This window comes from Peromyscus eremicus, chromosome 12 (genome assembly GCF_949786415.1).
Source record: "Peromyscus eremicus chromosome 12, PerEre_H2_v1, whole genome shotgun sequence".
In the NCBI taxonomy this organism is placed as follows: domain Eukaryota; kingdom Metazoa; phylum Chordata; class Mammalia; order Rodentia; family Cricetidae; genus Peromyscus; species Peromyscus eremicus.
The window spans coordinates 2,250,364-2,278,088 of record NC_081428.1 but is presented as its reverse complement, the minus strand read 5'-3'; the positions used below and the strand labels follow the sequence as shown (position 1 = coordinate 2,278,088).

The 27,725-nt window shown below is 47.5% G+C and overlaps 1 long non-coding RNA gene across 2 annotated transcripts; it reads right to left on the bottom strand.

The window, feature by feature from the left end:
- Positions 1–14,231: 14,231 nt before the first annotated feature.
- LOC131922663 (uncharacterized) lies at positions 14,232–19,485 on the bottom strand. 2 transcript variants are annotated; one of them, XR_009382356.1, is made up of 4 exons: positions 19,338–19,485; positions 19,173–19,223; positions 16,235–16,357; positions 14,232–14,815 (listed from the first exon to the last, which is right to left on the bottom strand). It is a non-coding gene; the product is annotated as an uncharacterized LOC131922663 (long non-coding RNA). The 2 variants fall into 2 exon arrangements; XR_009382355.1 differs by lacking the exon at positions 16,235–16,357 and having other exon boundaries at positions 19,338–19,479.
- Between the last annotated feature and the right edge of the window lie 8,240 nt (positions 19,486–27,725).

Genomic DNA, 27,725 nt, shown 5'->3' with positions numbered 1-27,725 from the left:
AGAGCTGAGGTCACAGGAGGCAAGAGTTCTTCCACTTAACTCCTCCCCAACCGTACAAGTCTTTTCTTTCAGTCCACTAAAATGCTCTGAATCTGACCTATTGCTCCTTCACATGTGAATAAATATTTAAGAAAGGCATCCTGCCTGTGTGTGTGCTCCAGGATGAAGCACACATCTCCACATCGTTTGTTTTCAGCCTGTATTTTTGTCTTCATCTCATGTCATTCCAGAAGAGTGACAATTTTGCTCTGCTTCCTAATGGCAAACCTGTCCTCTGAACAGTTGTTCCGTCAGATTCCAGTGTGATTAGCAGAGGGGGAACATTTTCTTCTGGCCAGTAGGGAAGGAAGACCCTGCCAAAAGAAACCCTGCTCTGGCGACATCTGATTCCTGGAACAAACATTTCTCCATGGTTAAGCTGTCATCTAAATTTAAACACCTCAGCCAAAGCTGCTCCATGTCTGTACAATATTTATTCCAGGACTCCAAACGGATGCAGGTGAAGTGCGGCAGTGCTCTGTGACCCGAGCGGTCCTGTACTCTCCATCACTGCTTGTCCCCTTCTGCCGCAGCTTTTAACTCTGAGTGTCCTCCAGCCTGTAGATAAGCTGGGAGGAGGGTACAAAGGAGCTTTATGTCACAGAACAGGTGTTAGCGTTTAGACACATTTGCATATATATATCTCACATGAATACATATGCATAATAAAATCAATATTTTATTGAATCACTTGAAATTGAGTGGTTTTTTTTTTTCATTTTGTTTGTGTGCATGTGTGTGAGTGCATGTACCACAGTGTGCATGTGGAGGTCAGAGGACCCGCTCTTGGGAGTTGATTCTCTCCTTCCAATATGTGGGTCCTGTTGTATTTTTAAAACAGCGAGACGAAGTCACATCATACAACAGGCCCACATGGGAGGTTTATTGAGGGGAAGGGAGAGAAGGGACAGAGAAGGGGGTAGAGACCAGTCCCTGGGGACGACAGTGAAGGAAGAGAAAGAGATGAGAGGTGGACAAGGCCCGCCTTTTATAAGGGAATGTAGCAAATGCGCACAGGGAGTGCTCTTAGTGGCTGTAGCTGAGGATATATCCTGTCAGGACAGGACAGTCCAGAAGCCTAAATGCTAACAGGTCCCAGGGTTCAAACTCAGTCATCAGCCTTGATGGGAAACATCTTCACCCCTGGGTCATCTCACCAGCCCTATGTTTCTTATTTAATATGATGTGTTTCCCTTTTTTTTGTAGGGGTGGGGGTGGGGGGAGGGCTGTTCAAGACAAGGTTTTCCTGTGTAGTCCTCGCCTTCCTGGAACTCACTATGTAGACCAGGCTGGCCTCAGACTCAAAAGATCCACGTGCCTATGCCTCCCAAGTGCTGGGATTAAATGCTGTGAGATGCCTTTCTGTACACTATGAATATGTGTTGCTCTGATTGGTTAATAAATAAAGCTGCATTGGCTTATGGCAGGGCAGGATAAGATTAGGTGGTACATTCAGACTGAAGACAAGAGGAAGAAGGGTAGAGTCAGAAGAGATGCCAGCCTGCCACCTAAGGAGCAACAAAAAAAAAAACCCAGCAGACTGGTAACACCATGGCCACATGGCAACATTATAGATTAATAGAAAGGGGTTGAGTTAAGTTCTAAGAGCTAGCTAACAAAAGGCCTGACCCATAGACCATACAGTTTGTAAATAATATAAGCCTCTGTGTGTTTACTTGGGACCAAGCAGCTACAGGATTCGGGTGGGACTTGGCTGAACCAGGCAGGACGAGAGAAACTTCTTGCTATAATTAAAGATATGCTTAGCCGGGCGGTGGTGGCGCACGCCTTTAATCCCAGCACTCGGGAGGCAGAGCCAGGCGGATCTCTGTGAGTTCGAGGCCAGCCTGGGCTACCAAGTGAGTTCCAGGAGAGGCGCAAAGCTACACAGAGAAACCCTGTCTCGAAAAACCAAAAAAAAAAAAAAAAAAAAAGATATGCTTAAAAAAAATTATATTGTTGTGCCTGCATGTGTCTCTGCAGGCCAAAGGAAGGTGCCAGATCTCATTATAGAGGGTTGTGAGCCACTATGTGGTTGCTGGGAATTGAACTCAGAATCTCTGGAAGAACACCCAGTGCTCTTAACCGCTAAGTCATCTCTCCAGTCCCCACTTTTTTGTTTTTCTTTGACACAAGGTTTCTCTATGTAGTTTGAACTCAGAGAGATTTATGACTGCATAACTAAACTAATTACCCCCTAAATTTAGTACTTTAAACCAATTCTCAAGAGATGGGTATGGTGGCACATGTCTTTAATCCCAGCACTTGGGAGGCAGAGGCAGGCGGATCTCTGAGTTCGAAGCCAGACTGGTCTACAAAGCAAATTCCAGGACAGCCAGGGCTACACAGAGAAACCCTGTCTTGAAAATCCATGACTAAATTAATAATATCTGAAACAATGTGAATGTTTCCCTTCAGTATGGGTGGATCAGAAGTCCAGGCTTAGCTGGACACTTTGTCTCAGAGTTATCCGTCAGGGCTGTTTGACTGAAACTATCTATCACTAGTACCTCCTGACATGGTGGTCCATGCCTTTAACCCCAGCAGCTGGGAGGCAGAGGAAGGTGCAGCCAGGGCTACTGTGAGTTCCAGGCCAGCTCCGGATACATAGTAAGACTCAGTCTCAAGAGGCTGAGGCAGAAGGATCAAGAGCTCAAGGCCAGCCTGGACTACAGGAGACCCTGTCTCAAAACAAAAACAAAAACGAACTAACAAAACACTGAAACCACAATGGTATACCAAAACAACTCATTGTATGAAGGAAATTTAGTTTGACCTAAATTTACTCTATCTATCTATCTATCTATCTATCTATCTATCTATCTATCTATCATCTATCTATTCCTTTTTCCCCAGACAGGATTTCTCTGTGTAGTCTGGCTGTCCTGGAACTTGCTCTGTAGACCGGACTGTCCTTGAACTCAGAGATCCGGCTGCCTCTCTTTCCTAAATGCTGGAACTAAAGGTGTGCAACACTATGGCCGGCTAGTTTGACCTAAATTTAAAACAGAAAAATAAACTGGCAATCACAGGAAGTGCTGGCAGGGGTGTAGGACAGTGGAACCTTCATAAATTGATGTCAGGAGAGCAGCAAGGTACACTGGAAAGCAGGTTACAGAGTGGCAAGATTGCTCAGCAGCTACCAAGCCTCATGCTCTAAGTTCAATCCCCGTGACCTACATGGTAGGAGAGAAGGGAATTCCACAAGTTGTCCTCTGACCTCCCATATGGGCCGCGTCACATGCTCACGTAACACAAACAGACACAGATACACAGGGAGGGCTTTTGTATAATATTAAAGGTCCAGCCTCAATATTATACTATCCCAGGGGCCCAGAAGGGACGCTACCATCGGCGCAGGAATGAATCCAGATGCACGAAGCTCTTTCGTCCAATTCGTTTTATTCATCTGCCACCATCACTCAGCCACCGACTCAACTCTGTGAGTTCAACTCCCTCAATTCTCTTCATTCAACCCTCTTTCTCTCGGGACTGCTCTATATCTTTTCCCAAGCAGCAACACCTCATGTTTACAATACAGCACAAGATCGCAAGCTCCCCACCAGAAGCTTCCTGGCAACTTTATTTTGCAACCCAAAAGGGGAGAGAACAAGAGTGGATTCAGATAGGAGTTGGAATAAATCAGAAAAGGAATTTATGTGCTAGAAATAGATCCTTACTGTGGCTAGGTGAAAGCATTACGAGTCTACCATAAATGTGTTCAACTATAAACTTACAGGTGATAGGGTAGGGAAAATCTGTAGGTCCCTAAAAGTAAAACTGTCACTATTTTCCTGGCTGCCAGTTTCCTGACAGGGCAGGGGAGCAGTACTGACAGCGGGTCAATCTGCATCAGAGCTTGAAAAGGACGTTTTATCTTACTTAGTTTGGGAGCTTTCAGGCGTCTAGTGGGTGGTCTGGTAGCTATCTGTTCCTTGCTTGTTTCTCAATGTAGTTTTACTTACCACTCATGAGGTGTGAAGATACCAGGGTCTGTATCACCCTTGGTGAGATCCACAACGTAGCTAAAGCCCTAGTCCTAGGAGTATCCTGTTCGGGCGCCAGATACGGATCACTCATGGTCCGGGGACTTCGCTACGTCTGGCGTGGGATATCTGAGGGGGAAAAAAATCTACGTACACTATGCTCTTATGTCTGTTAACTTTATTCCTCTATCTATTACAGCTACAGCTCCATCAGGCATACAGGACAAGAATAACTATAGATGCACCAAGGTCCTTATCCGTCTACTTTATTTCTCTGGGATGAAATCCTGTCTCCATAGCTTCTGTTCCTTCCTGACACTCAGTTCCTCTTTGTCCCCTCTTTTACTGCCATCTCATAGTCCTGCTAACAACTAAGCTCTTATGCTTCCCGCCTCATCTTCATCCTGTTTCTTCTCCCTCCATCTCTACTTGCTCTATACTCCTGGCTCAAGAGTTCTGCCTTACCATCTACCTTACCTCTGTGTTCTTCTCTACTTCCTGGTCATGCCGTTCTGTCCGCTCTACAGAAAACACCTGTCTTTCCTTCCCCTGGCCACTCAGGTTCTCTGCCTCCTCAGGATTGTTGCTCCACCTTCCACCTTGATATGTAAAGACCTCTTTTGTTCTTAGTCAATTGCTCTGGAGAGCCACTAGGCCTCAAGGTGAGGGGATGGTCTGAGCTTCATTAGCACAAGGAACAAAGCTATGTCTTTGCCTACCTGACCTTATCCAAGTACTGGCTCCAGCAGGGAGGTTAGTTACCTAGAAGTTCAGCAGGTCTGAGGAGCTGAACTGTTTGCCAAATGGTCTGGGAATATTTGGGCATGCAAGAATTTCATAGCAGAAGACAGCTGAGATATTAAAAGCTGGGTAACACCAAATATTCATAATAAATGGCTTGCCTTGACAGACCCTTGGCCGGTCAAAGTATAACTTTAATACACAGCTGAATCTCTATAATATATTCTTGTGACCCGCCACAGAGAATAATAAAATAATTGTTGAAATAAAGAAGCAGGTTAGGGGGCTGGAGAGATGGCTCAGCGGTTAAGAGCACTGACTGCTCTTCCAGAGGTCTTGAGTTCAATTCCCAGCAACCACATGGTGGCTCACGACCATCTGTAATGAGATCTGGCTCCCTCTTCTGGCCTGCAAGGATAAATGCAGACATTACACTGTATACATAATAGATAAATAAATCTAAACAACAAAAAAAAAAAAAGAAGCAAGTTAGAGCCAGGAGGTGGTGGCGCACTCCTTTAATCCCAGCACTCGGAAGACAGAGGCAGGTGAATCTCTTGAGTTTGAGGCCAGCCTGGTCTACAGAGCGAGTTTGAGGACGGCGAGGGCTACACAGAGAAACCCTGTCTCAAACAAAACAAAACAAAACAAAGATTTAAAAAAAAAAAAGCAAAGCAGGTGAGAGCTGTGATGGTAATCTCAGCACTCCGGAGGCTGCTGCTGGCGGACCACAGCCTGGCCTACGAAGTGAGACGAGAGAGAGAGAGCTGGATATGACTCTGGACACCTCTGATCCCAGCAGCGGAGGTAGAGGGAGCAGGATCGGGAGTTCAGGGCTATCCTCAGCTTCGTAGGGAGTTTGAGACGAACCAGTGATGGTGATTGTTACGAATTTCGCACATGTGGTGAACCCTCAGGTGGGCAGGCCAGGGTATCCCACACACCAGGCAGATGCAGCAGGGGCAGTGGCTCCTGGGAAGTCATTCACACCCAGGGCTGCATCCACGTGGAGAGTTTATTATCATAGAGAGATGAAGAGAAAGACAGGAAAGAGGGAGAGACAGAGAGAGAGAGACAGACAGAGACAGAGACAGAGGGGGGAGAGAGAGAGGAAGAGAGAGAGAGAGGAAGAGAGACAGAGACAGAGACAGAGGGGGGGAGAAAGAGAGAGAGAGAGGAAGAGAGAGAGAGAGACAGAGACATGGGGGGAGAGAGAGAGAAAGAGAGAGACAGAGACAGAGACAGAGAGAGAGGGGGAAGAGAGACAGAGAGAGAGGGGGAGAGAGAGAGGAAGAGAGAGAGAGAGGGAGGGAGAGAAAGAGAGAGAGAAAGAGACAGAGAGATCAAGGGTGCCCGCCTCATGGAAGGAAAAGCTACACAGAGAGAGAAAGGGGAGGAGTTTTCCTTGAAATGAGGCTTTTACATCAGGACTCAGGGCAGCCCCAAGGGTGGGATATAGCAGTGATAAGGCTCAGGAAAGGTGCCATGGTAGATGTGCCCTGCCAAGCGTGACGACCTGAGTTCGATCCCTGGGGCCCACATAGTAGAAGAGGAGAACCGACTCCAAAGTTGTTTTCTGATTTCCATGCGCTCAGTGTGGCCCTTGCACTCATACACAATGCACTAAATAAATAGATAATAAATATAATTAAAACATTTAAAAGACCCCCACCCCCGAAAAAAGAGTTAAGCATAGACTTAATAAAGTGCATACAGGTGGGATTTCCATGTACAGGTGTGGTCTCTCAGATCCTGTGTACTTCCAGGTCTGCCAAGCTGTCCCTGTCTAGTGTCCAGCTTCCAGGAGTTGCATCTGAGACCCTGGCATCTCCTGTCATCCATGGAAGCTACCAGGGAGCTAAAGTCAGTCCCTCAGAGGAGAGATGCATGCTCACATGACTAACCCTACCTACTCCATAAAACTTGGGCAGAGCCAGGCGGTGGTGGCGCACACCTTTAATTTCAGCACTCATGAGGCAGAGCCAGGCGGACCTCTGTGAGTTCGAGGCCAGCCTGGTCTACCGAGCGGGATCCAGGACAGGCACCAAAACTACCAGAGAAACTCTGTCTGGAAAAACCGGGGGGAAAAAAACAAAACAAGACAAAACAAACAAACAAACAAACAAAAAACAAAACAAAACAAAACAAAACAAAAACTGGGGGAGCAAGGCTGGGGTGAGATTTCCTGGGTCTAGAACTCACAGAAGAGGACATCCAGGAGTATGTGTACGTGCCCGGGCTCTCCAAGACTCCACCCTGAGTCAAAGCTTTTGTCTTTGCTGATTTCAATCTGTGCTTTGTCAATTTGATGGGATTTAAAGTCACTGGAGGAGCACACAGGGGTGTGTCTATGAGAGTCTGACAGGGCAGCTCTGAATGAGGTGGAACCATTCCATGGGCCGGGGTCCCAGGTGGAATAAGGAGAGCTGAGTGCCAGGATGCAGCCTCTGTTAACAGTGGCTGAGGTGTGAGCAGCTGCCTCATGCTCCTGCTGCCATGCCCATCAACTCTAGACTAGCTCCCCTTGCAGTTGGCCCACATACACCCACCTCTGTCTTTAAGTTGTCCGTTACCAGGTATTCAGTTCACCACAATGGGAAAAGGAATTAAAACACATTGTAATAAAACATAATCTCAACATTAACTTTTTTTTTTCAGAATCCTATGAGTCTTTCTGATAAATTGCCAAGCCTAAATGTTGCTTTGGGACCCACCCAAACCCAAGGGCACTTAACTCATGTAGGTAGATTGGTATTTTTCTCCATGAAATAGAATCATATTCAACCCTTGTGTGAGAAAATATAAAAGCGTAACAAAAACCTATATGTACGCCTAAGAATCTTGGCTATGAAATCATAAGAAAATGGAAAGAACCAAGATGCCCTTCAAGTTATGAAAAGGCAAGACTAGTCCCTAGGACCCTGGTTTATCACATGTGAGGCCCTGGGTTCATCCCCAGGTCCCCAGGGATGACAAAAGACCTACTGATCTATGGTGGCTAAAGCTTTGGGGGGCGGGTGTGGACAAGGTGTGTGTTCTGTGACCTAAGGGAGTGAGCAGGTGTACTGACAAACAGGAAGCCCAAGACTGGAACGTTTCACTAGATGCAAATTTTGCCTCCCAGAAAAAAAAAAAGGTAAAACCATACGCAAATATTGAACTTTAATTAATAATATGTGTGCAGAAGCTGTAGGGGATGTGTACTGATGCTGTGAAATAAGGGAACAAGACAGGTTCAGCAACAGAGATGCACAGAATGGCCGGGCAAGCAGGAATCACACATTGTAAAGCCAGGCAGTGGTGGCCCACACCTTCAATCCCAGCACTCATGCGGCAGAAGCAGGTGGATCTCTGAATTCAAGGTCTATATATTGAGTTCCAGGACAGCCAGGGCTAACAGTAGACCCTGACACAGAACAAACAAAAACACAGATTGAAGGGTCCATGGGTGTCTTCTACAACTTCACTGTTATCTGAAAACTCGGTATGAAGACAGGAGACACTGTGGCACGGGCTGGGGACACTTGGGCACTCTTGCCCAGCAACTTAAAGCAGGCCATGCTGCTTTGTGAGTCTGACCAGCTTTCTGAATTATTCAGCAAAGCGTATTTTCCTTTTCTTCTAGCATGCTTTCCTTAATGCTTACTATGTAGACCAGGCTGACCTCCCCACACCATCAGCCCCCTACCCCAGTGCTGGGATGAAATCCTTGTGTGTATACCTGTGGACACCAGAGGATAACTTCTGAAAAGTTGGTTCTTTCACCATAGAGATCTCAGGGATCAAACTCAGGACATCAGCTTTGGTGGTAAACACCTTTACCCAGTGAGCTGTCTGCTGGAGGGGACAGACTATAATTCTGTTGTTCGAGCCCTCCTGCCTCTTACAGCTTCCTGTGTGCATGTGCGTGTGTGCGTGTGTGTGTGTGTGTGTGTGTGTGTGTGTGTGTGTGTGTGTGTGTGCGCGCGTGCGCGCGCACATACAGCCATTTGTGACACTGAGGGTCAAATCTAGGGCTTCACACACGCCAGGCAAACACTGCACCACTAAGCTACATCCCCATCTCACATTTTGCTCTTTATTTGGAGATGAGTTCCAGGCAAATTGCCCAGGCTGGCCTTGAGATTTCTCTGTAGCCCTGGGCAGAACGGAGCTTGCAGGCCTCTGTGTCAGCCTGCCAGGGAGCTGGGGTGACAGGCCTGTGCCACCAGGGCCAGTTCTCATAACTGTCCTGTTAAAGCCTTTTTTTTTTTTTTTTTTTTTTCTTCGAGACAGGGCCTCTCTGTAGCTTTGGAGCCTGTCCTGGAACTCACTCTGTAGACCAGGCTGGCCTCGAACTCACAGAGATCTGCCTGGCTCTGCTAGGATTAAAGCTGTGCATATAAAACTGTACTGTGAGCTGAATCCGGCAGAACTGGAGTTTGTGATTTGAGCACTTCCACAGAAACCTCCTTCACAACACCTTGCTCTGCAGTTAAGGGTCACAGGAGATGGGAGGAGCTAAGCCTTGCGTGGTGAGCTGTACCCTGCCTGCCTTCTGTGGCCTCCTCATGGCTCCTTCACCTCTGCTACCACCTCTTGTGATATGTCTTATGTCCCAATCCTTCAGCCTGTGAACATGTAGCCGCACACAGCAAAATTGCAGACGTGATTAAACTCAGTACTTTGAGGAGATGTTCTTGCATGATCTATGTGGGCCTGTGTCTTTAAAGTGAGACAAAGAGGTGGTAGGGGTGCAGCAGAGAAGACTTGGAAGGAGTCTGCAAGCCAAGGAATGCAAGCAGCTCTGGAAAGCAAGCGGGAGTGCAGATCTGCTGATTCCTCTTGTGTTCTGTGTGGTCTGAAGAATGTGCCTGTGGTTTAGAGAGTGTTTAGTTAGCATGTAGTAAGCACAAGGAAAAAACAACCAATAGCAACAGACAGGCAGCAAAACATCATCAAACCTGTCACCCACAGAGAAACCCCATCTCAAGACACAAAACAAAACAAAACAACAACAAACCAGAGCCTTGTCTCACCATCACAGAATCAGCAGTGTGGTTACTTTGCTGAAGCAGCCAGAGTCAGCCTTTAAAATTGTACCTCAGATGTTAACAGCAAAGATTGCAAAGATGCAAGATTGTAAAACATCGATAGCAAACTTCTGCCCTCCAGGGTTCTCCCATTGTGCTGTAAGCCTGTACTTAAGACCTCCTCCCAGCCAGGCGGTCGTGGCGCAAGCCTTTAATCCCAGCACTCGGGAGGCAGAGGCAGGTGGATCTCTGTGAGTTCGAGGCCAGCCTGGTCTACAGAGCGAGATCCAGGAAAGGCGCAAAGCTACACAGCGAAACCCTGTCTCGAAAAAAACAAAAATAAATAAATTAATTAATTAAAAAAAAATGTACCTCAGAGCACATGGGTTCTCACATCAATGAATCCTACTCCAGCCAGGCATATTGGTGTACACATCTGGAATCCCAGGTTTAGAGAGGTTGAGTCAGGAAGATCAGGAGTTCAAAGCCAGCCTTGGCTACATGGGGGGGTTTGTTAAGAAAGATGTCAGGGCTAGGGATATAGTTGAGTGCTTGCCTAGCAGATGCTCTGACGGTCCCTGGCACCATATGAACCAAGCATGCCGATACACACCTGCCATCAGAGTCGAAAGCAGCTGCAGTTTATGGTCATCCTCATCTGTCAGGGAGTTGAGATCAGCCGGGATGGTGGTGCCTGGTCTCAAAGGGGGAAAGAAGAGACTAGACTCAGATGCACAGAGAGCAAGTTGCATACAGCTGTAGACACATGACCTCCTACCTGCAGAGGTGCACCTCATAAGGAGCAAGCTGTTTCCAAAGCCAACTGTTGATGTGGCCACAGTGCATAGCTTTGTGTCCTGTGTATGTGGGGGGGTGGTGGCTAACAAGGAATCTCACATATTCAAGTAGCTCAGGCTAGCCTTGAAATTTTCTGTTTGTTTTGACGGTGTCTCTGTATAACCCTGGGTGCCCTGAAGAGTACCATGTAGTCCAGGCTGACCTTGAACTCCCAGAGCTGCCCTGCCTCTATCTGTACCTGTTGCATGCTGTGATTAGGGCTTTGAAAAAAAAATTGTTTTAAAGATTTATGTATATTGGTGTTTTTTTTGTCTGCATGTATGTCTGCACCCCAGGAGAAAGCATCAGACCCCACAGGACTCCAGTCATAGACAGTTGTGACCCACCACGTGGGTGCTGGGAATTGAACACAGGACCTCTGGAAGGGCAGCCAGGGCTCTTAACCCTGAGTCATCTCTCCAGATCCATGGTCTTGAATTCTTAATTCTCCTGCCTCAGCTTCCAGAGCCCTGAGATTACAGGCATGTAGCACTAAGCCAGGCCTTTTGAGTGGAAAGTTCTAGAAAACACCTTACTACATTTTACTTATTTGGGGTGAGTATGTGTGTCTGTGTGTTACAGAGTACATGTGGAGGGCACAGGAAAACTTGTGGACATAGGTTTTCTCCTTCTACTACATGGGTTTTGGGAGTCAAACTCAGGCCGTCAGATTTGGAGGCAAGTACGTTCACCGAGTGAACATCCCACCCCTCTCCCATGGCAATGAAACGTCACCCTAACTATACACAGTTCGTTTTTTGGCCAAGCCTGTGTCACTGATCTCTTCTTCTCCAATGCTGTAAGGGAGACACAAGTATAAACTTTAGACCGTACATTAAAAGATCTTTTGGAATGTGGCAGGATGAGTCTCCTTTTAGTCATATGCTTTTGTCCAAAGTTTTGAGGGCTGGAGAGATGGCTCAGAGGCTGCTGCTCAACCGTGAGGACTGGAGTTTGGATCCCAGCACCCACATGACAAGCCAGGTGTTTTGCTCACACCTGTAACCCCAGCTCTGACCGGGGCTTGCTGTTTCCAGCCGAGCCAAGAAAAACACAGCTCTATCCCAAAGAAATAGTTGGAAATGATGAAGGACAGCTGACATCCTCCCTGGCTTCTGTACATGCATACAGGTACATGTAACCAACATACATGTGCACAGAGGATTACTTTATGTGTACTTAAATGTGTCTGTGTAGAGGTGTGTGCACATGAGTAAAACAGGTGCCCTGCAGGAAGCTGGAGGCATCAGATCCCCCAGACCTGGAGTTACAGGCAGTTGCCAGCCACCTGACAAGAATGCCAGGAATCACCCGGGTTTCCTGGGGACCTGGGTTTAATTCCCAACACTCACACGGAGGCTCACAACTGAAATTCCAGTTCTAGGGGTCACTCTCACTCAAACGACCACAGGACCTAACAAAAGCCATTTCCCAACAAGATAATTGGCGTCATGAAGAAGAGCTGTCCACTCCAATCCTCCGCTTACAGTGGTAATGCAATTGTTCGTTCAAAGACTCTCAACAATACGAAGTAAAAACCCATCCGGGACTGGAGTCCCCAGCTTGTCACTTATTAGGGGACACAAACTACAGCACCGACCTTTAGGCACCATGTCACCCCATGACCCACCATTTTCGTGAACTCCTCTGATCTCTCCATGTTCCTTCCATAGCGGCCACACTCCCTTGCAGATGAGCAGGGGGGACCATAGCAGCAGGCAACACACCCCACTTGTGACTGCTCCTGCCTGTCACTGCTCACACTCCACTCCAGACCCTCGACAGTACGGCAACACTTGCTTTTCTCAACGGAGACGTCTGCGAGGCTAAGGACAGAACCTTCTACACTAGATTCTTGTTCCCTTTCCCTCAGCAGGTGTCAGTAGTCCAGGCTGGCCTTGAACCTCTGATCCCGACACCACCTTCCAAGGCTGAGATCACAAGTTTACGCCACAGCTGTTTCAAACTCATTAAAAAGTAAAAAGAGGCTTGTCAAATGGACTCACTCTGATGTTTACCTCGAACGAACGTTTTTACTATCTGTTCCAATTTTGTCTCCACAGATTTTCTTTTGCTGTTCTTCCAGACAGGGTCTCTGTTAAGTCCTGGAACTCACTTTGTAGACCAGGTTGACCTTGAACTCAAGAGATCTGCCTGCCTGTGCCTGGGACTAAAGGCGTGCGCCATGAGCCCCCCCCCCCCCAACCCCCACCATCTACAGGTATTTAACTACTTGCCTCTGCCTCCCTAGGGCTGGGATTAAAGGTGTCAACACACCAGCCAATCTCCAGTTACTTAACCACATGCACATACATACATGTTGCTTCAGGTCACCTGGAAGCGACACACTGATTGGTACACTCAGGACTTCCTTATGCTGTGCTGCTTTGGGGCATAGGAATGTCAGACCTTTAAAATTTTGCTGGCATGTATGTGTGTACCATGTGCATTTCTAGTGCCTGTGCAGCCTAAGAGCACACAGATCATCCCCTAAACTGGATCAGGACGGTCCCCAAGAATAGCAAGTGCTCTTAATTACTGAGCCATCTCTTCAGCCCTAAAGAACAACTTTAAAAAAAGCTTTAAGGGCATGGTGGCATGTGCGTTTAATCCCAACACTTGAGAGGTACAGGTAGGTATATCTCAGTGGGTTTGAGGCCAGCACTTTGAGTTACACTTTAAGTTCCAGGACAGCCAAGGCTGTGTAAGGAGAAGCATGAGGAACTAAGTTCTAATCCCCAGAACCCCTTGTCAGCGAGCCTAGTTAAAAAACTCATCTTTCAGACCCTGTTGTAGAATATTTTCCCCCGTTCATTTGGCAGTGTTGGGGAGACTCCAAGGCCATTCAGATGCTGGGCAAACACTAACACCAACTTACAGTCCCAGCCCACAGATATTTTCCTATGTGTTCTTGCCCAGGAACATAAATCTAACAACGAACAGAAAAACTTCCCTGGCATGTATGAGGACCCAGAACATTATTAACCTGGTCTGATGCATGCCTGTGACTCCAGAATGTAAGGCAAGAAAATCAATTCAAGGTCATTCATGGCTACTAAGCAAGTTCAGAGGCCCATCTATACATATTACATGAGACTGTCTTAAGAATCTATCAATTAAGGGCTTGCACCGTTTCAAAGACCCAGTTTATCAATAATCCAAAGTGTCCCAGTCACTAAGTTCAACACACATCTCAAGCCAAGTATGTAAATCTCAAGAATAAGAAAAGCTGTGTGTGATGGCACATGCCTTTAATACAGGCATCAAGGAGACAGGGGCAGAAGGATACCTGAGTTGAGGTCAGTCTACAGAGTGAGTTGAGTTCTAGGACAGCCAGGGCTACACAGATGGAAAAAACAAAACAGAAGTCAATCAGAAAATTAAACCAACCAGACACTTTGAACACTCTTTCACAACTGAGACTTTATTGGTTGAGTACACAGACATTTCAATTCTTAAAACATGGACCCAAACTCTAAGAGTCAGACATTGTGTTCACGTACCCAAAAGAGCCATGTGTTTTTTCTCTTTGAACTTATTCCAGTGATGTTCCAGCCTAAACTTGGCAAGTTTTCCCTAAGACCTCACATAACAATCAAATGCTCACAATCCTTAATTCCACTGACTCACAATTTTATGCCACATACAGTACATATTCAAAATTTCAATCTTTCACAGCACATTATCACAATTGTTAGGAAAATGGACTGCCGTGACCAGAGACAGTTCTGACAGGGCAAGGACCGAGGAGTGGTTTTTAGGATACAGTTCTACTAGAAACACGAGACCAGAAATAACTGAAAATATTCCAGACACAAATGCACGGCCAAGACTCCAAGTATGCTTTGTGTTGTAGGATATAAAACTAGCCCCCTCTACGGAATGTTATGGTGACCCCCGAGACACTCACAGCCTCTCCTGATTCAGTATCCTGCTCTTTTCTGGTTGTACCAAAAAATAAACAACCAGCAAGTGATTTAACCTCTTAAAAAAATCATTTACACTTAAAAAATGGGATGAGGCGGGACTTCCTCCCACCTTTTAAAAATGTTTCTAGAGCTACTAAAAAACTCGCATTTACAAAATAGTTGATAAAAATATTCCTCTGGATTGTACAAGAAGGGAGGCGGGGACACTGACAGACACGATGGATGGTTAGTCGGACTTGGCTTCTTTCTCTTCAACTTCAGAGGCTGGACTCTGCAAACCACAGGAAAAGCAAGGATTAAATAGGCCATATGTCACAGCCACAATCTCCACCACGGGTGCACTTTCTCTCCACATAGCCGTGGCTATTCCTGGAATTTATTATATAGGCCAGGCTGGCCTCAAACTCAGAGATGTACCTTCCTCATATTTGACAACTAAGAACTCAAGACAAGTGAATTTGTGAGTTCAAGGCCAGCCTGGTCTATAAAGCCAGTTCCAGGGCAGCCAGTACTACATAGTAAGACCATGCCAAAAACTACTACTACTGTAATACTATTCCAGCTAGTGACTGGCTTGGTGGGTAAAGCTACCTGCCACACAGGATAACTGACAGTTCTAATCCTCAGCACCCACACAAGTGCCAAGTGAGTGCTGCAGTCCACTTGTAATCCCATCAAAATACATACAAATGGAGAAAAACAGCAAAGACTACCCACATCAACCTCTGGCCTCCATGCATACACAGTAAGTATGTATGTTCAGACACCATAAAAAACTGAACATTCCAATTTGCCTTGCTAAGCTTAGCAAATACAACATTGTCAGGCATGGTGGCTCCCAGCACTTGGAGGCTAAGACAGGTCAATCAGTTCAGGACTAGATTAACCTTGTACTGTACTTTGAGTCTTCCCCACAGCTCATAAAAAGACTGAAATCAGCCTGGAGAGATGGCTCAGAGGTTAAGAGTACTGGCTGCTCTTCCAAAGGTCCTGAGTTCAATTCCCAGCAACTACATGGTGGCTCACAACCATCTATAATGAGATCTGGTGCCCTCTTCTGGCCTGCAGGGATACATGCAGGAAGAGCACTGTATGTATAACAAAATCTTAAAAAAGACTGAAATCAACCTTATTTTTTGAACTGAGTTACTTATCACTTAGCCCTAGATAAGCAGTTATTCTTCAGAAAAATGAAAACAAAATCCACATTTTTGTCACAAAGGGAATGAGTCTAATCATTTATACACCTAGAATATGTAAACAAGGATTCCAGTGTAAGACCACTGCAGTGTGAGGCAGAGAAAACTAGTCCACTAGTCCCAACAAAGCCTTACAAAGTCATGTGGGAAAACCTTTATTTATGACCTCTGCGTTCCATTCCTGGTGAAATTGGCATAATCACATTCAAATAAAACCCAATTCACTAAAAAGTGTTACCCATTCATGAGGGAGAACTATACAGAACAGTTAATCATAAAAATCTAACCTGAGCTGGGAGGTGGTGGCGAATACTTTTAATTCCAGCCCCTGGGAGGCAGAGGCATGCAAATCTGAGTTCAAGGCCAGCCTGGTCTACAAAGTGAATGCCAGGACAGCCAGGGCTCCACAGAGAAACCTAATCTGCCACATAAAAATCTAACATCTGTAGATCCACTCAGTATGTGAAGGCATGCAGGCGCACTCTTCTGACCTGGTTCTCAGCCTCTCCGTTTTCTGCAGGCACGTCTGTGGTCTGCTGGTCAGCCACCTCAGCCTGTTTGCCCTTTGCTCCCCTCTTCCCTTTGGTTTGCACTTTTTTGTCTGACGGTTTATCCTAAAACAAGAGCAAGAGAATACTTTAATAAACTTTGCATTCAGTTTTGACTTGATGCAGACTGTATCCACAACACATCACAATATACATCACAAACCAACCTCAACAACTCCTACAGCCTTGGTATTGGACATCTTGAGATTCACTCCAAGGAGACTAAGATTCTTCCCTAAATTGCCATCATACATTAGCTGAAATGAAACCTAATCTTGTGCCGTACTCTCCATAGCCCATTCCCACACATGAGAAATTAAATGCAAAGGCCGTGTAACCCTATCAATCCAACAATTTCTTTTAAGCATAAATAAACCAACTACCCCACAACAACTATTGTCCTGAAAAGACTTGTACCCACACATGTAGACCATTCACCTTAAACATGTACCGCGTTGTAAGGTCATGTTGTCCTGCTACACAATCCCTTGCTAGATACTATACAATGAGTAGCTAAAAAGATCAATTTTGAGTTATCATTTTCATTTGGGTGTTTGCAGAATCTGAAAAGTACAAGTATTAGTGTGAATATATAACTTGAAACATTAAGTTAAAAACTAAACCATAGCTGGGCGGTGGTGGCGCACGCCTTTAATCCCAGCACTCGGGAGGCAGAGCCAGGTGGATCTCTGTGAGTTCGAGGCCAGCCTGGGCTACCGAGTGAGTTCCAGGAAAGGCACAAAGCTACACAGAGAAACCCTGTCTCGAAAAACAAAAAAAAACAAACAAACAAACAAAAAAAAAAAAACAAAAAAAAACTAAACCATAAGCAGTATGAAACAGTACTTCTGGACCCCATCTGGCTTATCGGGAAGGGGCTTAGCAAACCACCCCCCAAACCAAAACAACACAAAACTAACATCAGTTCTCTGTAAAGATTGTAAAAACAGACAAATTTAAATCAACAGGTCATATTCAAATTACTCCCAGGCTGGACTACCAAGCCTGAGGACCTCAGTTCTCCACATCCACAGGAAAGAATCAACTTCAAGTTCTGATCCTCACAAGCTGTGGCACAAACACATACACACACATCAATAAGTGAATGCGATAAAAGCCAAACTCCTTATGGGCCCCAAGATAAACAAGCCAATCAACAGTGAGGGGACACGAGGGTGGGGTGCCCCACACAGTAGGGTGACTATTCATCTGGATCATTCTTTCTTTAGGGGGGAGGGGGTTTCAAGACAGGGTTTCTGTTTAGTCCTGGCTGTCCTGGAACTCATTTTGCAGACAGACCAGGCTGGCCCTGAACTCGAGATCTGCCTGCCTCAGGATTTCTGTGTAACAGTTCTGGTTGTCCTGGAACTTGTTTTGCAGACCAGGTTGGCCCTGAATTTACAGCACTCCTGAGTGCTGAGATTAAAGGCTCGCTCACCACCTCACAGCTCGGTGATGTACATCTTTAAATTCGGCACTGCACTCAAAGCAGCAGAGGCAGGCAGACCCCTGTGATTTTTAGGCTAGTCGGGGCACAGTGAGACCATCTCAAAACATGGAAGAAAAAAAAAATCCCAAAAGTAAAATATGTACACAAAATATGTTCACTAGATGAAATAAATCAAGTCTTCCCATGTGTGATTAAGCCTTCAAAATGCTTACTTTTAAAGAAGTAACACCCACAAATTTATACTACAAATTGGATGATTAAAACAAAGGCTTGTTATAAAAGCCAAGGGCCAAGTCTGTTCCTCAAACACAGAGGCCAGGTCTAAGGAGGGATGCATGCACGCTACCCCACCCTCTGTAGACAAAACACTCACTTACCTCTCAACAGGAAAAAGAAAAATGATTACATAAACTCAGCAAACAGTTAAGAATGTCAAATAGTTCAGAGAACTGTACAGCCACCCGATTAAGATTCACTCTTTAGACCCTGACCAGTACTGTTTATGTCGGGATTACTGATCTGCGGCATGACAAAGTCTTAGTTGATGTTATCACCGTTCCCTGAAGCTGTGTTTAAAAAGACCTTAAGCTGGGACTGGGGAGAGAGACAAGGCTTGGTGCTCTCCCTGAGGATACAGGTTCAATTCCCAGCACTTACTTGGTGGCTCAAAACTGTCTGTTAGGTCCTTTTCTGGCCTCTGGGATGCACATACACGCACGCAGACAAGATAGTGATACAAAAACTATCGGGGGCTGGAGAGATGGCTCAGAAGTCCAGGGGTCCCGAGTTCAATTCCCAGGAACCACATGGTGGCTCACAACCATCTTTAGTGAAATCTGGTGCCCTCTTCCAGCCTGCAGGGATGCAGGCACAACACTGTATGCATAATAAGTAAATAAATATAATAAAAAAAAAAAACCTATCGGGAAAACAGGTCAGTTTTTACTCAGGTCCATAAAATGTTCTTTCTAAAAGCTTTTAAATTATGTGCATGCATATGTGCCTGTGAATGGGCGAGCTGTGCCTGCAGAGGACAAGAGGTTATCAGACCTTATCCTCTGGAGCTATGTATGACTAGAACAGACCCAGGTCCCTCTGTAAAGAGTGTGCGCTGTTAACCAGTGAGTCATCTCTTCGGCTCACAAAATGCTTTTGTGTTTTTTAAAAAAGGCCTCTATTTGTGTACGGGTGTATGTGCACAGCATGTACCTGGAGGTGCTGGAGGTTAGAAGAGGGTCTGAGACCTTGAAACTGAGTTGTGGATGCTCGTGAGCTGCCCCCCTGTGGGTGCTGGGAACCGAACCCAGGCCCCCCTGTGCAAAACCAAATGCTCCTAACTCTAGGGATGCACCCAGCCGCTCCCAACAGCCTTCCCGAAACCACTGAAACGCCAACGGAGCGGCCTGCCTGCACATCCGTTTCGAAACCTACCTTTCCCGCGGCCTTCTTCGGCTTCGCGTCCACCTTGGCAGGGGCGGGCTTCTGGGGAGTAAAGAAAAAAAGGGGTAAGAAGAGGCGGCGAGCGCTCCCGCGGACGCCCGGTCCCCGCCCGCCCGCCCGGTCCCGGCCCGCCCCGGCCCGGCCCGCGGTACTCACGGCCGACAGCCTCGCGGAGCGCCGCTTGGGCTGCGGAGAGAAAAGGGAGCGTGAACGACGCGCTGGGCGACCCCCGCGACCCCCCCGGCCCCCCCGGCGCCCGCGCTCACCTCCGCCTTCGCCGCTCCGTCCGCGCTAACCTGGGGGAGCAAGCACACCGGAGAACAATGCGGCCGCGTGACGTCACGCCCAGCCGCCCGCGTCCCCGCGGGTTCCAGAACCCGCACCCCGCAGGCCCGACCGTCCCCGCAGCGGCCCGGCCGCACGACCGTCCCCGCCGCGCTCACCTTCCTCTTGGGCATCGTGGCGGCGCTGGGTGGGAGGCGCGTGCGAGGCCGAACCCGTCACGGAGCTACGCCGCCTCGGCCGCCACCGCACGAACTACTGCGACCCGCCGCGGGGGCGGTGGGAGAACCGGATGGAACCGGATTGGAGCCCGCCCCCCTCTCCCCCGCGCCTCCCCGCCGGCCGGGCCGCCCCCAGCCCCCATTGGCTGCGAGGCCCACCGCGCCCAGCGAGAGCCGCAGCCCGCGTCCCCGAATAGGCGCTGCGGCCTGTCACTCCGCCGACTCGCCCCGCCCCCCGGGCCCCCCACTCCGCGGGCGCGACCCCGGCCGAGGGGCGGGCCGGAGCCGCCCGACCCCGCTAGGTAGTTTGTTTGAAGCCGACAGCAAAAGTGCGGTCTGCGCGCTGATTCGTCGGGGCGGGTCACGTGGCCGCGGCATCGCATTCCCACAATGCCCCGGACACCAGGCGCTCGCGGGGCGAGGTTACCGCCGCGCCCTCGCCCGTGGAATCTGTGCAAAGATGGCTAGGGTTCGTGAATGCCTCGGCGAGATTTGCCATGAGCCTGAGTTGGCGCAGGCGCCGGCTGGGAAAGAGAAGCCCCCCGCGGCCGGGAGTGCGCAGGCGCCCGCGGGAGGTCGCGCAGGCGCAGCTTCTCCCGCGCGCCTTCACCAGCCTCCCGTTGGTGTGGTCCATCTGTGTTTATGTAACTTGGTTAAGTTGTAGCGCGTGCAGCTGTCGGGATCTCGGGCTTGGGTCCCTGCCGCCCGCCTGCATCATCCCACAAGAAGTCACCAACTGGAGACGTCCTGTGTTAGAGTGTGTGCAGGAATCCCACCTGCCCCTGTGGAGCCTGTTTCTTCGCTCAGCCGCCTTGTTGGTTTTAGCTCTGAATTCCGAAGCCAGGAAGATTGCACATAACTTTCTTTGTTTAAGGAAAGCAGTTAATACTGAGTACACTGTGAGAAGGCAGACAGCAGACTGGGTGGTAGAGTCCTACCTGCAGCCATATTACTGCTGCTCGATTGTAAGAAGTACCACATCTTTACCTACTCTAAAACTTGCATATAGGACAGGGAATCCGAGTCTTATTTTTTGCAACTTGTAAGATTCTTATGCAAATGTATTAATCCCCCTACCCAGTTAAACCTTGTTTTCTGGAAGGCCCATTCCTGTATTCCACGGATTAGATGGCCTGAAGCAGTGAGCTGATTGACCCTGTCCCCTTCTCCTGTGGGCCAAATCTTTTCAGGCTAGCTTATTAAGACTGAGGTTGGGGCTGGAGAGACGGCTCAGAGGTTAAGAGCACCGACTGCTCTTCCAGAGGTCCTGAGTTCGATTCCCAGCAACCGCATGGTGGCTCACAACCATCTGTAATGAGATCTGGCACTCTCTTCTGTATACATAATAAATAAATCTTTAAAATAAAAAAAAAAAGAAGACTGAGGTTGGAAGCTGGTGGTGGTGGCGCTGGCCTTTAATCCCTGCACTCAGGAGACAGAGGCAGGAGGATCTCTGTGAGTTCGAGGCCAACCTGGTCTAACAGGGAGTTCCAGAACAACCAAGGCTACACAGAGAAACCCTGTCTCGAAAAACTTAAAAAAAAAAAAGACTGTGAGGTCGGGTCCCAGCCAATGGGGAAAAGACACTGTCACCACCCCTAAGTTAGAATACAAACCAACTGCTCTTCCAGACAATGTTCTATCTTCTGATTGTACCCTCTTGATTTGGATCTCTGAGTTCAAGGCCAGACTAGTTCAAGGTCCTAGTTACAGAACAAGTTCCAGGACCACCAAAGCTACATGGAGAAACCCTGTCTCAAAAAAACAAAACAAAACAACAACAAAAAAAAAAAAGGTAAAGTTTGCCCATTACAGAGAGCCCATCAGAGATGACCATTCAGACACAATTTACAGCCAACTCAAAGTCTTTATTCCAGCCCACTAGGACTACACTCAGGTATTCAGGACACAAGTGTAGCCCAGAGCATTTAGACAAAGGGGCTTTTAAAGGCTAAAACTACATCCTGGTATCTTGCTCTGCAGCTGCAGGGGAAAGGTTTCACAGGTGATCAGTTTAACAGGAGCTAAGTTAGCTGGGACATCTTAGCCTTCCTAGAATGGAGTGGGAAATTTTCCACTGGATTCTCCATCAAGGAGATCAAATTTTAGTTAAATCCAAAATGGCCTGAGCAAGAAAGGATCCAAGATGGAGGAAGCTCTGTACTGCCTTGCCCTGTCACATTCCCCACTATGGGCATGAATAAAATTATTAACTAGTCCTGTTCTAGGGGGGCACAGTGGGTCCTAGGGACCAGTAGCTTAACTGAGCTTGTTCCCTGATGTTTGGCCATGCAGTTGAGGATGCAGGGTATCATCATGAGCCTGATCAGAATAAGAATCAACGGTCTGGGGCTGGAGAGATGGCTCAGAGGTTAAGAGCACTGGCTGCTCTTCCAGAGGTCCTGAGTTTAATTCCCAGCAACCACATGGTGGTTCACAACCATCTGTAATGAGATCTCGCGCCCTCTTCTGGCCTGCAGGAAGAAGAGTGTATACATAATAAATAAATAAATCTTAAAATAATAAAAAAAAAAAGAATCAACGGTCTAGCTAATGCTAACAGTAAAGTGGTCAGCCATGGGGACCAGGCAAACAGAGACTGTTATCAATTATCTGATCTATGCCTCCTTTCTTTACTTCCTTTGAGGTTTTCTCTGACCATGGTAAGGTTTTCACTAATTACCAGTTAGCTTGGAAACAAGTTTCTCCTAAGGCCATGCAAAGTCCTCCCTGCTTCATAAAAAGAGGATCCAGCCTCCTTCAGTTCTGTAGGACTACCTCTATGAGGGAGTCAACTTGGCTCTCCAGCCTGGAGATAGAATTCTCTAAATGGCCTAAGTCTAAATCTATCTGGGAACCGAGTCCAAAGTTTTGATTCCTAACAATCAAGGCTGAGGTGCCTATGACAGTTTTACTGGCTATTCCTGGCCCTGCTAGAATCAGAACCAGAACTGGGGTCCATTTGACCTTCATTAACATTTCCTCCCTCTTCTCCACTGTAGGCATACCCGGAGGATAACAGAGACCAGCGTACATAGAGTGAGGGTGTGGCTTTCCATTGAGCCGGAGGAGGCTCGATTAGTCAGTCCATTAGTACAAACAAGCCAGGTAATTTGAGGATATGATGCCGGCCCCTCGTCCTTGGTAGAGCATATACAAAGTTGTAATTCCTGAAGGCCTTTTTCTAGCCAGTCTTCTCTACAACCTGATTTATTGATCCCTGTTCCTTCTCTAGATCCATAGTTTTCCATCTCAGAAGGGACCTAAGAGAGCAGAGATCGACACAAAAGATAGTTTCCCATCTGTGGTTTTTCTGAATTCCAGTGTCCAGGTTTGGGGCTGATGGGGATTGTGTATCCTGCCTTAGTAAACTCTGATTATTTTCATCTTTAAGGGGTCTGAGTCCAAGTCCATCTGTCCTTGTCGTTAGTGGTTTTCACCATTCCCCACGGGAAGACACCAGTCACCTTCCCAGACTCAGGGAAAGGATATGTCTGCTGTCTGGCAGCATCCATCATCCTTGTTACCTTGTTTGGCCAGTTTTTATTTCATTAGTCACTCCCGCTCCAGGGTGTATTCTCTACAGTCCAGTAAACTGGGTTACCAGGACTGGGAGAGGCCTCATGTTAGACCTAAGAAAAAGGCATTTCCATGACCATCTGACTAAAGTAAGCTGTGTTTTGAAGTGCACAAGGGACTGGCCAGAGGACTGCCTTCCCCTGTAAGTCGGGGTTTCAGAGAGCAGCCTCTCACTGTCTTTTGAGGTCCCTTTTATGGGGAAGGATTAGGGTTGGCAGTGTTGTGCCCAGGTCGCAAGACCCCCAAGCAAGATCACCACAGAGCCAATATCTGATGCAAGCACACAGAGTTTTGTTTTTTGTTTTGGGGGGGGGGGGATTAAAGGCGTGCACCACCACCGCAGGGTGCAGAGTTTTTTTAATAACAAAGCAAGCCCAGGGTGGAGGAGGACAGCCCGGCACTCACTTTAAGGGGTTTATATAGGAAAGGTTTACATGCAGAGAGTTAAATATCTTGGGATTGGATGAGGGGGCTATCAGTGAGGTAATTCTTTGAAGTTACTGGCTAAACTATAAGCATGAGGTTACTGATGGCTAACAGGATCCAGGGTATCTACAGAGACATAATTTTTTTACTCCCTATGTCCTGCTTTTGCTGAGCCCAGGATATATACATCCAGATTTATTGTTACAGTCCTATTCTCCCATGAATTCAATCTCTGGTCAGGTGAGTCCCTTACTCCCTATATCCTGTTTTATCAAGTCCAGGATATATAGATTTATTGTTCCAGCCTTATCTTCCCATGTGTTCAACTTCTGGTCAGTTCTAAAACTGCTGGTCAGCAAATACCTTTAGAGGGGGCGTGGGGAGCGTCTCTCCAGATGGCCTCTGATTTTTCCCTTTCAGCAGAAAACAGCTGTGGAGATAGCTGGCCGTTAGCACCTGGACAGAAGAGCGGGGACTCAGGGCTGCCTGTAGGGTGGATAAGTGCAAGAACTCGTCTTGTGGAAGGGGAGTCATCAAGGTACCAAAGGGCAATTGTATATCACAGGTTCAGGAGCTTAGCAAGGCAAAGGGCTGAATATACATCATGGGGTCACAAGTTCAGCGTAGGTTGAAAACATAGTTTTCAGGATACATTAAGCTTGGGAAACAGAAACCTGCTTTGGTTTCACACCCACCGGTTCTGGGGACACTTTCTCTGTGGCTCTATCCCCTGTGGCCTCTGGGGAATCCCCTTTTCAGTGGCTGTGTTCTTGGGATGGCTCACTCTCCCTTCCAGTTTAGATCTGTTTCTCCAACCGAAGGATCTGACAGAAACTCCCCCTGAATAGGGAGATGCAGTCATACCGAGAGACACGTAGTAAATACAAACAGCAGTGGCCACCACACATTCAGACACCAGAACTGACCGGGGGAGTCGGAAGATGTCTCACACATATCCTGGACACAGGATCTCTGGTCATGTCTGACCTCCCTTCTTGTTTCCTAGCCAGATGTTACAGACCAAACTTAATTCCACAGGTGTTCAGACCATGACTTCCAATTTCCCTTTTTTTTCTCCTGGGTGGCAGTGTCGGTGTGCCTCCAGAGTGACTGGCAACAATCGCTCACAAAGGGTTTTCTTGGGGCTCTGGAACATCTCAGAGTGTGCACTCCCTAAGAGTTCTCTTCAGCCTGTGTGCTCTTCTCTACTCCTAGGGGTCCAGACGGTTCAGACTCTGGGGATCTCACCTGGGCCTCCAAAATGTTATGGGGAGCCCTCCAGAGAAGACCACTCACAGTTTATAGTCAATTACAAGTCTTTATTCCAGCAGGCTCAGATGACTACACTCAGGTATTCAGGACCAAAGTGTAGCCCCGAGCGTTTAGACCAAGGGGCTTTTAAAGGGAAAACCACATCCTAGTATCTCACTCTGCAGCTGCAGGGGGAGGTTTGCACAAGCCTGCAGTTTACAGGAGCTAAGATAAGTTAGCAGGGACATCTTGGCCTCAGGTCCTAGAACAGAGTTGGGTAATTTTCCACAGGATCCTCCATCAAGGAGATCAAATTCTAGTTAAACCTGAAATGGCCTGAGCCTGAACAAGAATCCAAGATGGAGGAGCCTCTGCACCGCCTTGCCCTGTCACACGCCTTGTCCAGAGATGTCAGTTGGAGTAATAGTCTCTTTCTTTGTGACCCCTAACAAATTTAGTGGGGTTCTATAGACAAACATTTTAATGAAATATGACCAGCTGGAGCCGGAGGGGAGGAAAAGTCATAGAAACACTTGGGGTGAAATGTTGGAAGCAGGTCCACTAGCCATCATCTGGGAGCAGATGGGGCAAGCTGCCTTGAAGTTGAGCAGCTGCATAGAAAAATGAGTGAATATTTAGAACCTCAACCATGTGACTCCAGTTAAAACAAAGACTTCTGCCCTCCATTTTCAAAAAAGCTGAGCCGGGCAGCAGTGGCACATGCCTTTAATCCCAGCACTCGGGAGGCAGAGCCAGGTGGATCTCTGTGAGTTCGAGGCCAGTCTGGTCTACAGAGTGAGATCCAGGACAGGCACCAAAACTACACAGAGAAACCCTGTCTTGAAAAACAAAACAAAACAAAAACAAAAAGCCGTGACTCAGACCCCACCCTCTCTCTATTCTGTTCTCTCTCTCCCCCACCATCTCTCTCTCTGCTCTTGGTGCATGTGTCTCCCTAGGCCTGGTTCTTCTGCCCCACCCCTTTTCCTCCTAGTAAAGCTCTGATACTGGGTGGTCGTGGCCTCTCCACGTGGTAACCAGCGGTAACAAGCGCCACTTACCATCCTTACAATTCTCACCGAAGTCTGACATGTTTAGGGTGTCTGTACTCTTGTCTTCCTTGCCTCAGTGGTGTCCACCATTTTCTGCTACCTTGACTTTTGTTTCTCCAGTAGGCTGGGCAGCCCTCCCTTCACGGCCATGTTAATGAACATGCATGTCTTCTCTCTGGAAAACACGTTCCCTACCCTGAGTCTCTGGGCAGAACCGCCCCCAGTGAGGCTTTCCTCGCGACGTCCCACCTGCTCTTTGCCCTATTTGCACACTGCATGTGGCAACATGAAGGGCTCCAGCAGGCCTGCGTGGGGCAAACACGGCTCTGACGGGCCAGGCCTTCCCCTGTTCCCTCTGCCCTGCTAAAAACAGATCACATTCCTGAAGCTAGCCCCCAAGGTCTGTTCCTTTATTTGGCCACTTCCTCTCTCTCAGGCTGACCACCAAGGTCCAGCTATCAAAGTATTGAAGTCCAGCAATACTTTTGGCTACCCTAATTAACCTGCCCAATTAAAATTAAACACCTCATCCTAACATGAAGTTTCCCCCTTTTCCTTTATAAATTTGCCTATGGGCCACGTCCTCTCTCCTCTATCCCGAGGCTGTCCTTTGTCCCTGCAGGGCAAATGTCCTTTCCCCTTCTCCTTCCTCTTCTGCTTCCTGTCTTTGTCTCTTATTCCCTGACCTTCGTTCCTCTGGGGCAAATGAATCTCTTTTGTGTCAAAGAGATTTTGGTTTTGGGGTGTCTTGTGCTGATACCAGTCCCTTCAGCAGTCCTTTGCGTGTTCAAGATACATCTCAGGAGGAATACACAAGAACGTGGAGCCAGTGGTCACCTATGGGGAGAACAACTTGGCAGGACAAGAGTGAAACTTAGCTTTTCTCTCTTTTGGTAGCTTTTTAAAAAGGAACCCTTGCCAGGTGGTGGTGGTGGCACACACTTTTAACCCTAGCACTCAGGAGGCAGAGGCAGGCAGATTTCTGAGTTCAAGGCCAGCCTGGTCTACAGAGCAAGTTCCAGGACAGCCAGGGCTACACAGAGAAACCCTGTCTTGAAAAACAACAAGAAGGAAGGAAAGGAGGAAGGAAGGAAGGAAGGAAGGGAGGGAGGGAGGGAGGGAGGGAGGGAGGGAGGAAGAAGAAAGAAAAAAAGAAAGGTAAAATCTAATTCTATGATGGACATAGCAGTCCATAGCATTTATGGTTATTTCAGAAGAACACTAAGCCTGTCAGAGTTTAGTCAAATCGTTCTGTCCTTGCCTCCAAATATGGGCAGGAAGGATTACTTTCATTCCTTGTTTCTCCCCTACATGGCTCAAAGGAGAATCACTCCCTCACAAAACAGCTATTTAATACTCAAGAGAAATGAAAAAAAATTTTTTTTTTATTCTGACATTAAGGGAACTCGCTCTACCTGCTTCCCGAGAGCCTGGGAACAAGTGTGGGTTTTGCTGGCTCCTGTAAACTAATGGTAAAGACAGAGGCAGCACACTTCCCTGATGTGCTCTGAGGGAGGAGGGTGGTCCAGTCAGACCTAGAGCAGGGAACTGCTTTAAGTTTTATTAACCCGCAACTGTGATGTCCAGCTTTGACCAGAATAATAATCAAAAAGTGGAATTTTGTTGTTGTTTTGAGACAGGGTCTGAGGTAGACCACGATGGCCTCCAAGTCAGTATCTCCTGTCTCAGTCTCCGGAATGCTGGGATTCTAGGCATGCACCATTATGTCTGGC